The sequence below is a fragment of the Herpailurus yagouaroundi genome, unplaced genomic scaffold (assembly GCF_014898765.1).
Source record: "Herpailurus yagouaroundi ecotype Mexico unplaced genomic scaffold, PumYag 199, whole genome shotgun sequence".
Classification (NCBI taxonomy): Eukaryota; Metazoa; Chordata; class Mammalia; order Carnivora; family Felidae; genus Herpailurus; species Herpailurus yagouaroundi.
In genome coordinates, this window is record NW_024412430.1 from 20,512,420 (window position 1) to 20,524,289 (window position 11,870).

At 48.0% G+C, this 11,870-nt stretch overlaps 1 long non-coding RNA gene across 1 annotated transcript in view; it reads right to left on the reverse strand.

Moving 5' to 3' along the window:
- Nucleotides 1-10,653: 10,653 nt before the first annotated feature.
- LOC121013751 (uncharacterized) overlaps nucleotides 10,654-11,870 on the reverse strand; it is a 4,928-nt gene continuing 3,711 nt past the window's right edge. Inside the window, exon 3 of the long non-coding RNA XR_005782899.1 lies at nucleotides 10,654-10,665. This is a non-coding gene — a long non-coding RNA (uncharacterized LOC121013751). The remainder of the gene's footprint in view (nucleotides 10,666-11,870) is intronic.

The following is an 11,870-nucleotide window of genomic DNA, read 5'->3' on the forward strand; positions in this document are numbered from 1 at the left end:
GGAGTCCCATGGACCATCTCTCCAACAAAACCACACCTTCAACTGGTGAAATTATAACAAACAAGCAAAGGATCATTTAAAGTCTCTGAAGATCATCCCACGGCCATCCGGGAAGTGGTGAAACATTCGCGTAAGAAAATCCACCAAATCTCAGGAAGGGCAGTGAGTCTGTGGCATTTGAGCTGTGACCTGTCCCACTCGTCCCTCTGCCGACAGCTCTGCGTGACAGAAGCTCTACTTTGGCTGCATATACCCAAGGATTCAGGGGCCCCCGCCCCCCGCCATGTCCTAATCTGAGGTTGCTAACGAGACAAGCAGGCTGTGGTGTCTCTCACCCCCCAGGGCTGGGTGTCGGAAGTCCTATTTTGGGCAGGCACAGCTGAGAAGACCAGGTCTCTCGTCCTCCACATGGGCCCCACTCGTAGTGTGGATGTTCTACTCCAGGTGTGACAGGCCGCGTATGTGGGGCAGCAGTCACCATCTGCCCCAGTTCACTTGGGTGGGAGTTGCACACCGGGAGGAACAGGCAGAGAAGACGAGGGTCCGCCATTCCCCACCCCCCCCCCAGGGCCTACCCGCAAAGGAGGGGTGTCACCCCTAGAGGAGCAGGGGCTGGGTCCCAGTGCTGGGACAGTGATGCAGGGGTGGGAGGGCCATGAGGTAGCTCTGCATCTCTGTGGAGTGGAACTGGCTGTTGGGAACAGAGGTTTGAGAATCCATGCCTGAACGGTTTGGGGAAAATGGCTCACATCTTGGTCAAGAGCAATTCAGAGGAGGTTAGTAACTCCAAGATACAGCAAAATGAAGAGAACCACAGAGGAATGTGGGACACTGTTAAACATACCAATATACAAGTCAAGGTGGTACCAAAAGGAGAGGAGAGAGAAAGGAGCAGAAAAGACTGAAGAAAGAAGGGCCAAAACTCCCCAAACTTGATGCAAAACATTTTCCTACCTATTCAAAAAGCTCAACAAACTCCAAGCTGGACAAACAGAAAGACAGAGAGAGAGAGAGAGACAGAGCCACACTCGAGCATGCACATCGTAGTCACAGATGTTGAAAGACAAGGATAAAGAGAAAAAAATTGAAATCAGCAAGAAAAACTGACTCATCACGTACAAGGAAGTAAACAATCAAATAAAATTAGCAGCTGACTTCTCGGCAGAAATAACGGTGGCCAGAAGGCGGTGGCTAACATGCTCAAAATGCTAAAAGAACAAAAAAATATCAAAAAGGAATCTCATATCCAGCCAAAACTATCCTTCAAAAGTGAAGGAGAAATGAAGACATCGCCAGATATGCAGAAACAGAAAATTCTTTGTTTAAAGCTTCACTTTATGAGAAATACTAAAGGAAGCTCTTTAGGCTGAAAGCAAGAGACACGAGACAGTAATTCAAATCCACCTGAAAAAACAAAGTACGCCAGTAGAGGAAACTATGCAGGTAATTATAAAAGACAGTAACATTTTCTATTGTTTCCTCCTTATGTAATTTCCATATATGTACATTATATATATGTGTATGTATGTATGTATGTATGTGTGTGTGTGTATATATATATATATAACTTGTATAAATTGGTGTATATATATTATGTAAGTACATATAATCTGTATTGTTGGACCTATAATATACAAAATGTAATATATTTGAAAATAACAACAAAAAGGAGGTGGCTGAACCAACTCTAAAAAGATACATTTGCTCAGCCTTTTCCTAAACTTTAAAAAAAGATACAGAATTATGTATATAATATAGCATGGCATTATTGAGTTTGTAACATATATAGACATAATATGTACAGTAACAGTAACACAAAAAAGGTTATAACCTCGCTGGACCTCAGTGTCCATCTGAAGTAGAATATGATACATTAAGATGTATTTTGCAAACCCTATAGCAACCAGCACGGAAGTAACTTTAAACAATAGTGGAAAAAAATGTTAAAATAATTAAAATGTCACCCTACAAAATATTCACTAGATTCAAGGAAAGTAAGGGAGGAACAGAAGAGCATGAGACGCACAGAAAACACAGAGCAAAATGGCAGGTGTATTAAACAATCAATCATAAGCAGAGATTGTCCAAATGGACAAAAAAATAAAAATGAAACCACATGCCATCTGCAGGATTCACACTTTAGATTCAAAAGTTCAAACAGACTGAAAGTAAAAGAATGGAAAAGATATACCTTAAAACAGTAACCACGGCAGAACAGCTATGTCAACTAATATCCCCAAAATAAACTGGAGAAAAAACCTGTTAAGACAAAGTGGGATGTCATCTAATGATAAAAGGGTCGATCTGTCAGGAAGTTATAACAACACATACGTGCGCCCAACCACAGAGATCCAAACACATGGAGCAAAACCTGACCAAACTGAAGGGAGAGACACAGACACGCGGCTGGGCCATGAGCACTGGGGCCGTGACAGTCGCTTTCAACAATGGGTAGAGCCACAGCGGAAGATGAACTGGGAACGAAACACCTGAGCCCAACTGTTCACCAACTGGACCTAACAGGCTTCCAAAGACCACACATCCTTCTCAGGCACACGTGGAATGTTCTCCAGTGGAGATCACCTGCGGGGTGACAAAGCGAACCTCAAAAAACGTAGAAGGATTGATATTTTTGTGTATTTTTTGGCCGCGATACCTGCAGTGAAATGAAATGGAAAATTGTTCGCTGGAGATTTGGGTAATTCATAAATCTGGGAGAATACACAACACATTCCTAGAGAACCAATAATTCAAAGAAGAAAATCACAAGGGAAATTAGGCAAGTCTTTGAGGTGACCGGACACAAAGGCGTCACAGGCTACAACCTAGGGGAGGCAGGTAAAGTGAGGCTTAGCAGGGAATTTATGGCTACAAACGTCTATATTAAATGAGAGAATAACAATCTCTAATGAATAACCTAACCTCGCCCTTTCAGACACTGGGGGAGCAAATTAAACCTAAAGAGAACAAAAGGAAAAGAAATAATAACAATTAGAGCAGAAGAAATGAATTAGAGAAAAGTAGAATAGAAACAAATCAATAGAACTGAAGTTGGTTTCTGAGAAGATAAAAAAAAAATTGACAAACTTTACCTACATTGATCCAGAAAAAAGAGAGGAGAGATGAATTTACAGAAATAAAGAGCATTTTTAAGGGCTTATGAATTCAGTGCCAGCAAATTAATTAACTTACATGAGATGGAAAATTCCTAGACAAATACAAATCATTATAATGAGCTCGAGTAGAAATAGAATATCTACACAGACCTAACAGGTAAAGAGATCAGATTAGTAATTTACAACACTACCCACAATGAAGACCCATGCTGAGATGGGTTCACTGGTGGATTCTACCAAATATTTAATGAAGAATTAATATTAATCCTCCACAAATTTACCCAACAAATGGAAGCTGAGGGAACACTTCCAAACTCTCCAAGAGGTTAGTATTCTTCTGATACCCAAACCAGACAAAGACACCACAGGAAACTACAGACCACTACCCCACATAAATATAGATGTAAGAGGTGCTCAGCAAAATATAAACAGAATCTAGCAACATATGAACAGTATATATGCCACGACCAAATAGGATTTATCTCACTAATGCACAGTTGATTTAATCATCTAAAATTAATTAGTGTGAGGCAATATATAACAGAATGAAGGCAAAAAAAGAAAAAGAAAAAAGAAAAAAGAAAAAGATCCTATCAATAGTTGCAGAAAAATCACTTGAGAAAAATCCAACACTCTTTCATAATAAAACCACTCAACAAACGAGAAGTGGAAGGGAACTTCCTAAATCTGATAAAGGGCATTTGGGGAAAACTTGCAACCAACATAATCTTAATGCTGAAAACTTAAAGGCTCTCCTTCTAAAATCGGGAACAAGAGGGGGATATCTGTTCTTGCTACTTGTTGTTGTTGTTTGTTGTTTGTTTTTGTTTTGTTATTGTTGCTGTTGTTCTTATTACTGGTATTCAACCTTGCACTGGAAGTCCTAACCAAGACAATAAAAAATAAGAAAATAAAAGAAAAAGAAGAGAAAAGAATACATCCAGATTGGAGAAGAGGTAAAAGTAATTTTCACAGATGGCAGGACATTGTATATACAAAATCTTAAAGACTCTACCATAAAATCTATTAGAATTAGTAAAGGAGTTCAGCAAGATCTCAGAAAATAAGATCAATATATAAAGGAAATTGTATTTCTATATACTGGCAATGGACATTTTGAAAAAGAAATGAAAGGAAACAATTCAATTCTCAATGGTATCAAAAAGAACGAGATACCTAGGAACAAAGTAAGTGCAAAACTTTTACACTAAAAACTATAAAACGTTGAAAGTCATTAAAGTAGATCTAAATAAATGGAAAGGCATTCCATATCATGGTTTACAGGAGCAAATATTGTTAAGAGTGCCAGACTCCCCCCAAATCTTCTACAAATTCAATGTGATCCTTATCAAAATCCCAGCTGGCTTTTTTTTTTTTAGCAGAGATTGAGAAGATGATTTTATAATTCATATAGAAATGCAAGAGATGCAGAATAGCCAAAACAATCTTAAAAAGGAAGAATAAAGGTGAAGGACTCATACAGCCCAATTTCAAAACTTAAAGCTACAGTAATTAAGGTATAATGATAGACATATAGAGCAGTAGACTAGAATCGAGAGATAAGAACTAACTATTTACATTTATAAGCAATTGCTTTTTGACAAGGTGCCAAGACAATTCAAGGTAGGGGGTGCGGAGAATAGTCTTCAACAAATGGCGTTGGGACAACTGAATATCTATATGCTGAAGAACAAAGTTGGTCCCATACCTCACACCATACAATGAACTCAAGATGAATCATCAACCTAAATGTAACAGCTAAGTCTATAAAAGTTAGAAGAAAATACAGGACTAAATTTTCATGATGTTAACCTAGGCAATGGTTTCTTAGATAGTCACATCAAAGGTACAGTGACAAAAGATAAATATAGATAAATTAGACATCATTAAAATTAAAAAATTTGTGCCGCCAAACATACATCAAAGAGGTGGTAAGACAACCCACAGATTGGGAGAGGTATCCAAAAATCACATCTCTGACAGGGGACTTGTATCTAGAACATACAAAGAACTCTTACCACTCAATTATTAAAAGCACAACACTATTTAAAAAATGGGCAAAGGATGTGAACAGGTATTTCTCCAAAGGAGATACACAAATGTCTACTCTGTACATGAAAAGACATCATCACTCCCTAGGGAAACGCAAATGAAAACACAGCTCACTCCACCAGAAGGGCTATAATCAAAACGACAATGTAACAAGTGTGAGCGTGTTACACAGCAAATAGAGACACTGGAACCCCCACACTCCGCTGTTGGAAATGTAACGAGTGCAGCCCCTCTGAAAACAGTCTGGCAGTTCTTCAAATGGTTAACCATGGAAGGACCACATCACCCAGAAAGTCCATCCCTGTCTGTACCCAAAAGGATAGAAACATACCTCCGTGCACACACGTGCACACAAACGTTGACAGCAGTGTTATTCACAACAGCCAAAAAGGAAAAACAACCCAGATCCCCGCCAATTTATGAATGGATATATGGTATATCCACACAGTGTTATATTAGTCAGCCATAAAGATGACATTGAAATGATACAGGGTACGTGAACATATCCAGTCACTGAAGACCTCATACTGTATGATTCCATTTATGTACAATGTCTAGAATACACAAATATACAGAGATAGAAACTGTATTAATGGTTACTTAGGGCTGGGCAGGAATGGGGGAGAATATGGAGTGATGGCTAATGGCTATGGGGGTTCTTTTAGGACGGATCAGAATGTTCTGGAGTTAGCTAGTGTTGGTGACTGCATAACCCTGGGGATATACTAAGATGCATTGACTTATAATGGGTGAGTTGTATGTATGTGAAATATATTAAAGAAAGCTGTTTTAAAACAAACAAAAAACCCCCACCCTTTTATGATCTCACAGCATCTGGGAATCAGGAGTCCCGGCTCGGCTCGACTTGGCTCCAAGGTTAGGGTCTCCCAGGGCTGCAACCGAGGTCCCCATCCGGCCATGCTTTCCTCTGAAGCTTAGGGTCCCCTGCCAGGCTCACATGGCTGTTGGCAGAATGGGGCTCCTCACGGCTGGTGCCTTCTGTGTGTCCCCGCCACGTGGACCCAGCCTTCGGCAGTCCTTCATCGAGGACAGCACGAGTGTCCAGGATGCAGCCCCGGACGCCCGCTGTCGCCTCTTCAGGTCAGGGCCGGCCCCCCGCCTGTGCCGGGGGCTCCTGGTGAGAAAAAGGCCCCAGGTCCACCCACAGTCACGGGCAGGGGACAGCACATGACACACCGCAGGGCTGCAGGTCGCTGTGCTGTCTCAGAACTCCCCCGCTCCACATCCTGTTTCTCCCCTACGGCTGCCCGTTCCACACACACATCGTCTTCCCCAACGGGGCCACTTAGCTTTCAACCGGACTTTCTGCCCGAAAGTTCTGTGCTTCTTACAGGGGCCGCTGCTCTTTCTCTCTCCCTGTCCACTGCCATCCCTCCCAACATTTTAACCCCTTCAGAGGAGCCCTACTCGCGACCACCCTTCCCTAGGGGCCAACCGGGAGCCGGGAGAGCTGGAAGCCTCGGGCTGACACCAGGGCACGGGCGGTTCGCGCAGTGGTGGGGGGAGAAGGTGTTCCCACTGTCGCTGCGGCACCACCCCCCCCCCCCGCCTGCCAGAGGCTCCCCGTAATTAATTAGGGAAAGTTTTTATGGGAGGGTTTCCGTGTTTATGGACACATGAAAGGACCGTGCTAGTTTCGGGGGAACCAGAGAGCGCCGTCACCCTGGGCCCCGTCTCACATCAGACGCCACACACGACGTGCTCCGGCTCGTCCCCGCCAGCCCACCCCGCAGCCCGCCGCCGCCCTCCGCACGCGCTCGCCCCTCTACACACACCTATGCACACGCCTGTCCTCTGCGCCTCCCTCTGCACACACGCGTCTCTCACACACCCCAGGATCCCGTCTACGTGCTCTTTTCCTCCCCAAACACACACCCGATTCAGCCATGCTTAGAATCAGCACTTTATATTTTTACTGCAGGCCCACCCGACATTGCCTTCTGAGAATGAGCTCGTGCGATTCACCATTCCGGGGGTCCACAGCTGGCACGGCTTCACCTCTGCACATCACGTCAGTGCCGGGAGGAAATGCCCCTCTGAAACCCTTGTCCCCGTGCCCCCACCTGACAGGACACAGACCCAGCAGAGGCTGTTCCCTCCGGGGCTGCGGGGTGGCCACTTTCTCTGGCTCGTGTGTGCACTGCCCACAGCAGGGCTCTGATGTCCGGGGTGAAGGAAGGCTCTGGGGAAGCTTGGAAGTGCCGTCAGGTGTCTCCAAGAATAATGTTCCAGCTTGGAGGCCGTAGCGTGGGGCACAGGGGCCCTGTAGGGCCCCGAGGGACACCTGGGCACAGACAGGGTTGACTCTGCTGCTGCGTGTCTGCTGATAAGCAAGTCCTCTGCGTCACCGACGCTGTGCCCCTCCCCCAGCAGGTGGAGAGCCGAGCTGTCTGGTGCGCAGGGACCGGGGAGTGTGTGTGGCGGAGTCCGTGTGCCGCGACGGGCGTTGTTCCCACAGCGGGTGATGGGATTCGCTAAACCGCAATCTGGCCTTCACAGAGAACACACGAGCTAGGGTTTGAGCCAACTGGCTGGCCCACCTCCTCCCGACAGAAGAACGAGCTTGTGCAGTCGGGCGCAGACAGAGGAAGGACCAGGGGGTATTTCCAGTCTCAGAATGAATCCCTGCCCCACGTCCCCGATGCCACTGCCCTTTGCTGTCCTCCAGGATTGCCCCAGAGGGGGACTGCCCCCTCCACCCCCCGGGAATGCATGTCTCAACCGTCCAGTCAAGTCCCACAGAGAACGTCACCAAACGTGCTTTGCCAAAGGGAACGTGGCTTTATTTATCTTAAGTGTTTGAAGGGATTTTTTTAACCAAGGTGCTCTTGACCTTGACACGAACTGGCTTAAACCTGGAATAAAAATAAAAACCTAGGCTGACGGAGCTCCGGACATGGTTTTCTGCACTGTTTGAAGGCAGGGTGCTCCTGGAGCCGTTGACCAGCAGGGAAGCCTCCCTCTCTGTGGGGAGCACGGGGCTGCTGGGCCTGGGGTCCAGGGGCCTGACCTGGAGCCCACGTGGCGTTCTTGGCTCTGTGTCTTTGGGGAAAGAACCGTGGACCCTTGGGGTCTGAGCTCCCCCATGAATGAGATGACCTCGTAGAATGTTCTTCGTAAAATCAAATACTTGGGGCTCTCACACTCAAAAATATGTGGAGTGCCCCCCAAATAGCCCATCAGCCGCGGCAGGAGTCTGCAAGGGGACCTGGCGGTGGGTTGTCAGAAGGGTGGGAAACGTGTCCCCTGGGGCGGGTCAGAGCCGCAAACCTGCTGCTCCACGGGGCGTGACGCAGCGTGATGCCCCCGGACACACCCCGCCGCCCAACCATCTCATCGGACCATGGACGCGGGGCAGGGCTCCTGGGTCGCCTGATGCTCCAGGCATGAGGTGGTGGCTGGTCAGTGGCAGAGCGGGCCGGAGCCTGGCGGGCTCTTGGAGTTCTTGCTTTCGGAGCCAAAGGGAGGCTGGTGCCCCCGCCAGGTACCCGCTGTCAGCCTGTTAGCTGTTGTCTCCAGGTATGGACACAGGAGACATACCCCTAGGATCTGGCCAGTCTGTTTCCGGTCTTCTGGAGAGTTGATTTTCTGTGGGGAGTAAGTCACGTGGCTTCTGGCCACGACTGGCTTTCCACGCGGCACAACCGAACAGCAGATGCACGTGGCCACACGGACAGTAATCAGCCAGGCCCGTGGGCGCGTCAGTCCCAGGACGCTTACAGAAGCGGAGGCTGGTCCATCGCAGACCCACCGTGTCTGGGCCCGGGCGAGGGCGCACCGCAGCGTCGACGCCCTGGCCTGAGTCACTCCCACGTTGTTCCCAATCCGATGGCCACACGTGCAGTGACGCCAGCTCCTCTCCTGCTCCACGTGCACGGAGGCCACGGCACTGAGCGGGCAGCGGGGGGCCAGCAGCACCCCCCGGGGCTGAGCCGGCGCGCACGTTAACTCCTGGGGCCCAGCAAACGGACCAGTGAGGAAAACACACGTGGGGAGCACAGCCTGGCCTTTTGTTGGGGATTAATGGGCAATGTCCAGCTGCAGAGGGCCCGGGTTATGCTGGTGCTCCCGAGGAGGGAGAAAGCCATCCTCAGCCGACATTCGGGGACAGGAAAACAGGCAGGAGTGAAACGTGTGGGGCAAAGTGGACAGGGGCGTGCCTCCTGGCGGGAGATGCTGTACAATGGGAGGCCATGGCGGGATTCCGCGGAGGGAGAGTCCCCTTCCATCGGCCGTGACGCCGATGAGTGACCTCGCCACCTGCAGCCAGGGCACCGCAGCCAGCACAGACCCACGGCCACCCCCACGGCCCGCAGCGCCCGCCACGGGGCGCCTCCAGCCCCGACTGCACACCCCTCACGTCTGAACCCTCGTCGCTACGCCACGGTGTCTGTGTGTGTGGACCTGGAAGGGGGACACACAGACAGCAGAAAGAGAAAGAAAAAAAAACCCTCCTGCTCTGAATCCTAAAAACCAGTGAGTTGTCAGAATACGTAAAAATCAGGAGGGAAGGGAAAAGGGTCTGAAATTAGGGCACATTAACAGCATGAGACTAATCCACATGGAAGAAAGAATTAGAGAGGGAACAGTCAAGCCACAGGATGTTCCAGGAGACTGGGAGGTCCTCTCTTGCAGCAGAGCGAAAAATGAAAAGAGAAATGTCTCTTGTTATACATCTTCCTTCGGGAGATTATCTGGACTTGAGGAATCTGGGACACTTAACAAAAAATGTTAACAACTTAACAAAAAACAACTTAACAACTTAACAAAAAAATGTCCTTGAAACAAAATGTTAGTTTTCAGTCCTTCCAGTGAGCCAGATCTGGTCAGTCTCTCGGCTCTGTTGATGATCTTAGGTGCAAGACTGAAATCCGCTATTTTATTATGTTTAGTAGATTGCACTTAGGGAGACAGTTGGTCAGAAGATTGAGGTTTCAGTTTGTTTCCAAATGTTCCCGGGTCAAAGGTGGTCAGGTCTCCTTCCTGAGATAGAAGAAAGGAGGAACAAAGGAGGCCCCATCAGGGAGCCCCCAAGTCTCTCAAGATAAAAAGTGGGCCTTTACCCTCTCAAGTGCTATGAACCTACAGGGCTCTTGCCTGTGAACTTTCCAGCCTGTGACACCACAGGTAAAATTCAAAGATCAAGTCTTATGGCCTGAAGTTCACCATAAGAAAAGTCATTTACAGCCTCACACCCAGGTGAGGCTTGTGGTTCATTTGTTCTGTCTGGAGAAAGTGGGGGTCTGGTCAGGGTCCCGAGGAGCTTCTGGGGGCATATGGGTAGATCTTCCCCAGAGGTGTTCAGTGCCTGCGCTGTGCAACGTCTGGGGGCTGTCTGACCCTCCTGTCTGGGTGGTATGGGTTGGATTGTGTCTGTCCCCCAGCCCTAACCTCCAGTCCTTGAGAAGGAGCCATTATTTGGAGTGAGGGTCTTAACAAAAGCAATTGAGTTAAAAGGAGCTCATCAGGGTGGATCCTAATCCAGTATGACTGGTGTCCTTACAGGAAAGGGAAATGTGGACACAGACACAGACAGCGAGGGTGCAGTGTGAGCGTGAAGACAGCCAGCTGCAAGCTTGGGGGAGGCCCAGACCAGAGCCTCCCTCCCAGCCTCAGAAGGAGCCAACCCTGCCCACACCTTGACCTGGGACCTCCCGTCTCCAGGGCAGTGGGGGACGAGGGATGTGTGTTGTGGAAGCCTCTCCACCCAGCCTGGGTGCCTTGTTACAGCACCAAGCAAACTCCTAGGCTGGGACGGGGGTGGACGGGACCTGGGGTCACGGGAGAGCCGTGCAGTTTTGGAGCCCAGGGATCTGCCTGTCTGCATCCCACATCCTCTTCCTGCTGCTGGTGTGCTCATCACTTCTGGAGAGCTTCCCAGGTCCTCCCCTGGGCCACTGAATCCCAATCGCATGTGTGGTCCCTCACATCTCCTGGGGTTGCTGTTACAACATCAGTTCCTATTGGTACATCCGGGTGGGCCTGGGTGATGTGAGGCCACCAGCCCAGGGTCACTTTGGGGAATTCAGTGCCTCGACCTTTGTTATTCAAAGCAGGTGTGTGGACCTGGGGGCTTTGTCCATGTCCGGCTGAAGAGGGCTCTGCCCGGTGCCTCACATGCACTGTCCTTAGAGCACATGGGGACTCAGTGTCTGAAACAACCATCAACCATGAAGCCAATAGGAGAACTCTTTCATGAAGCAACTGAATTTCATGGAATCTCTGGAGTCTTGAAACTATTTTGTCTTGTGTAAAACACCGGTATCAGAGTTTATTTCTTAAACATCATCATCATCCTCCTCACCAGCATCATTACCATCATCACCACCAGCACCATCGTCATCATCACCACCATCACCATGACCACCATCACCATCATCATCACCATCATCACCATCACCATCAACATCATCACCATCAACATCATCACCATCACCATCATCACCACCATCACCATGACCATCATAACCATCATCACCACCATCACCATGACCACCATCACCATCATCACCATCACCATCATCAACATCATCACCATCACCATCATCAACATCATCATCACCATCGTCACCATAACCATTATTATCATCATCATCATCATCACCATCATCATCACCATCATCATCACCATCATCATCACCATCATCATCACCATCACCATCACCATCATCATCACCATCA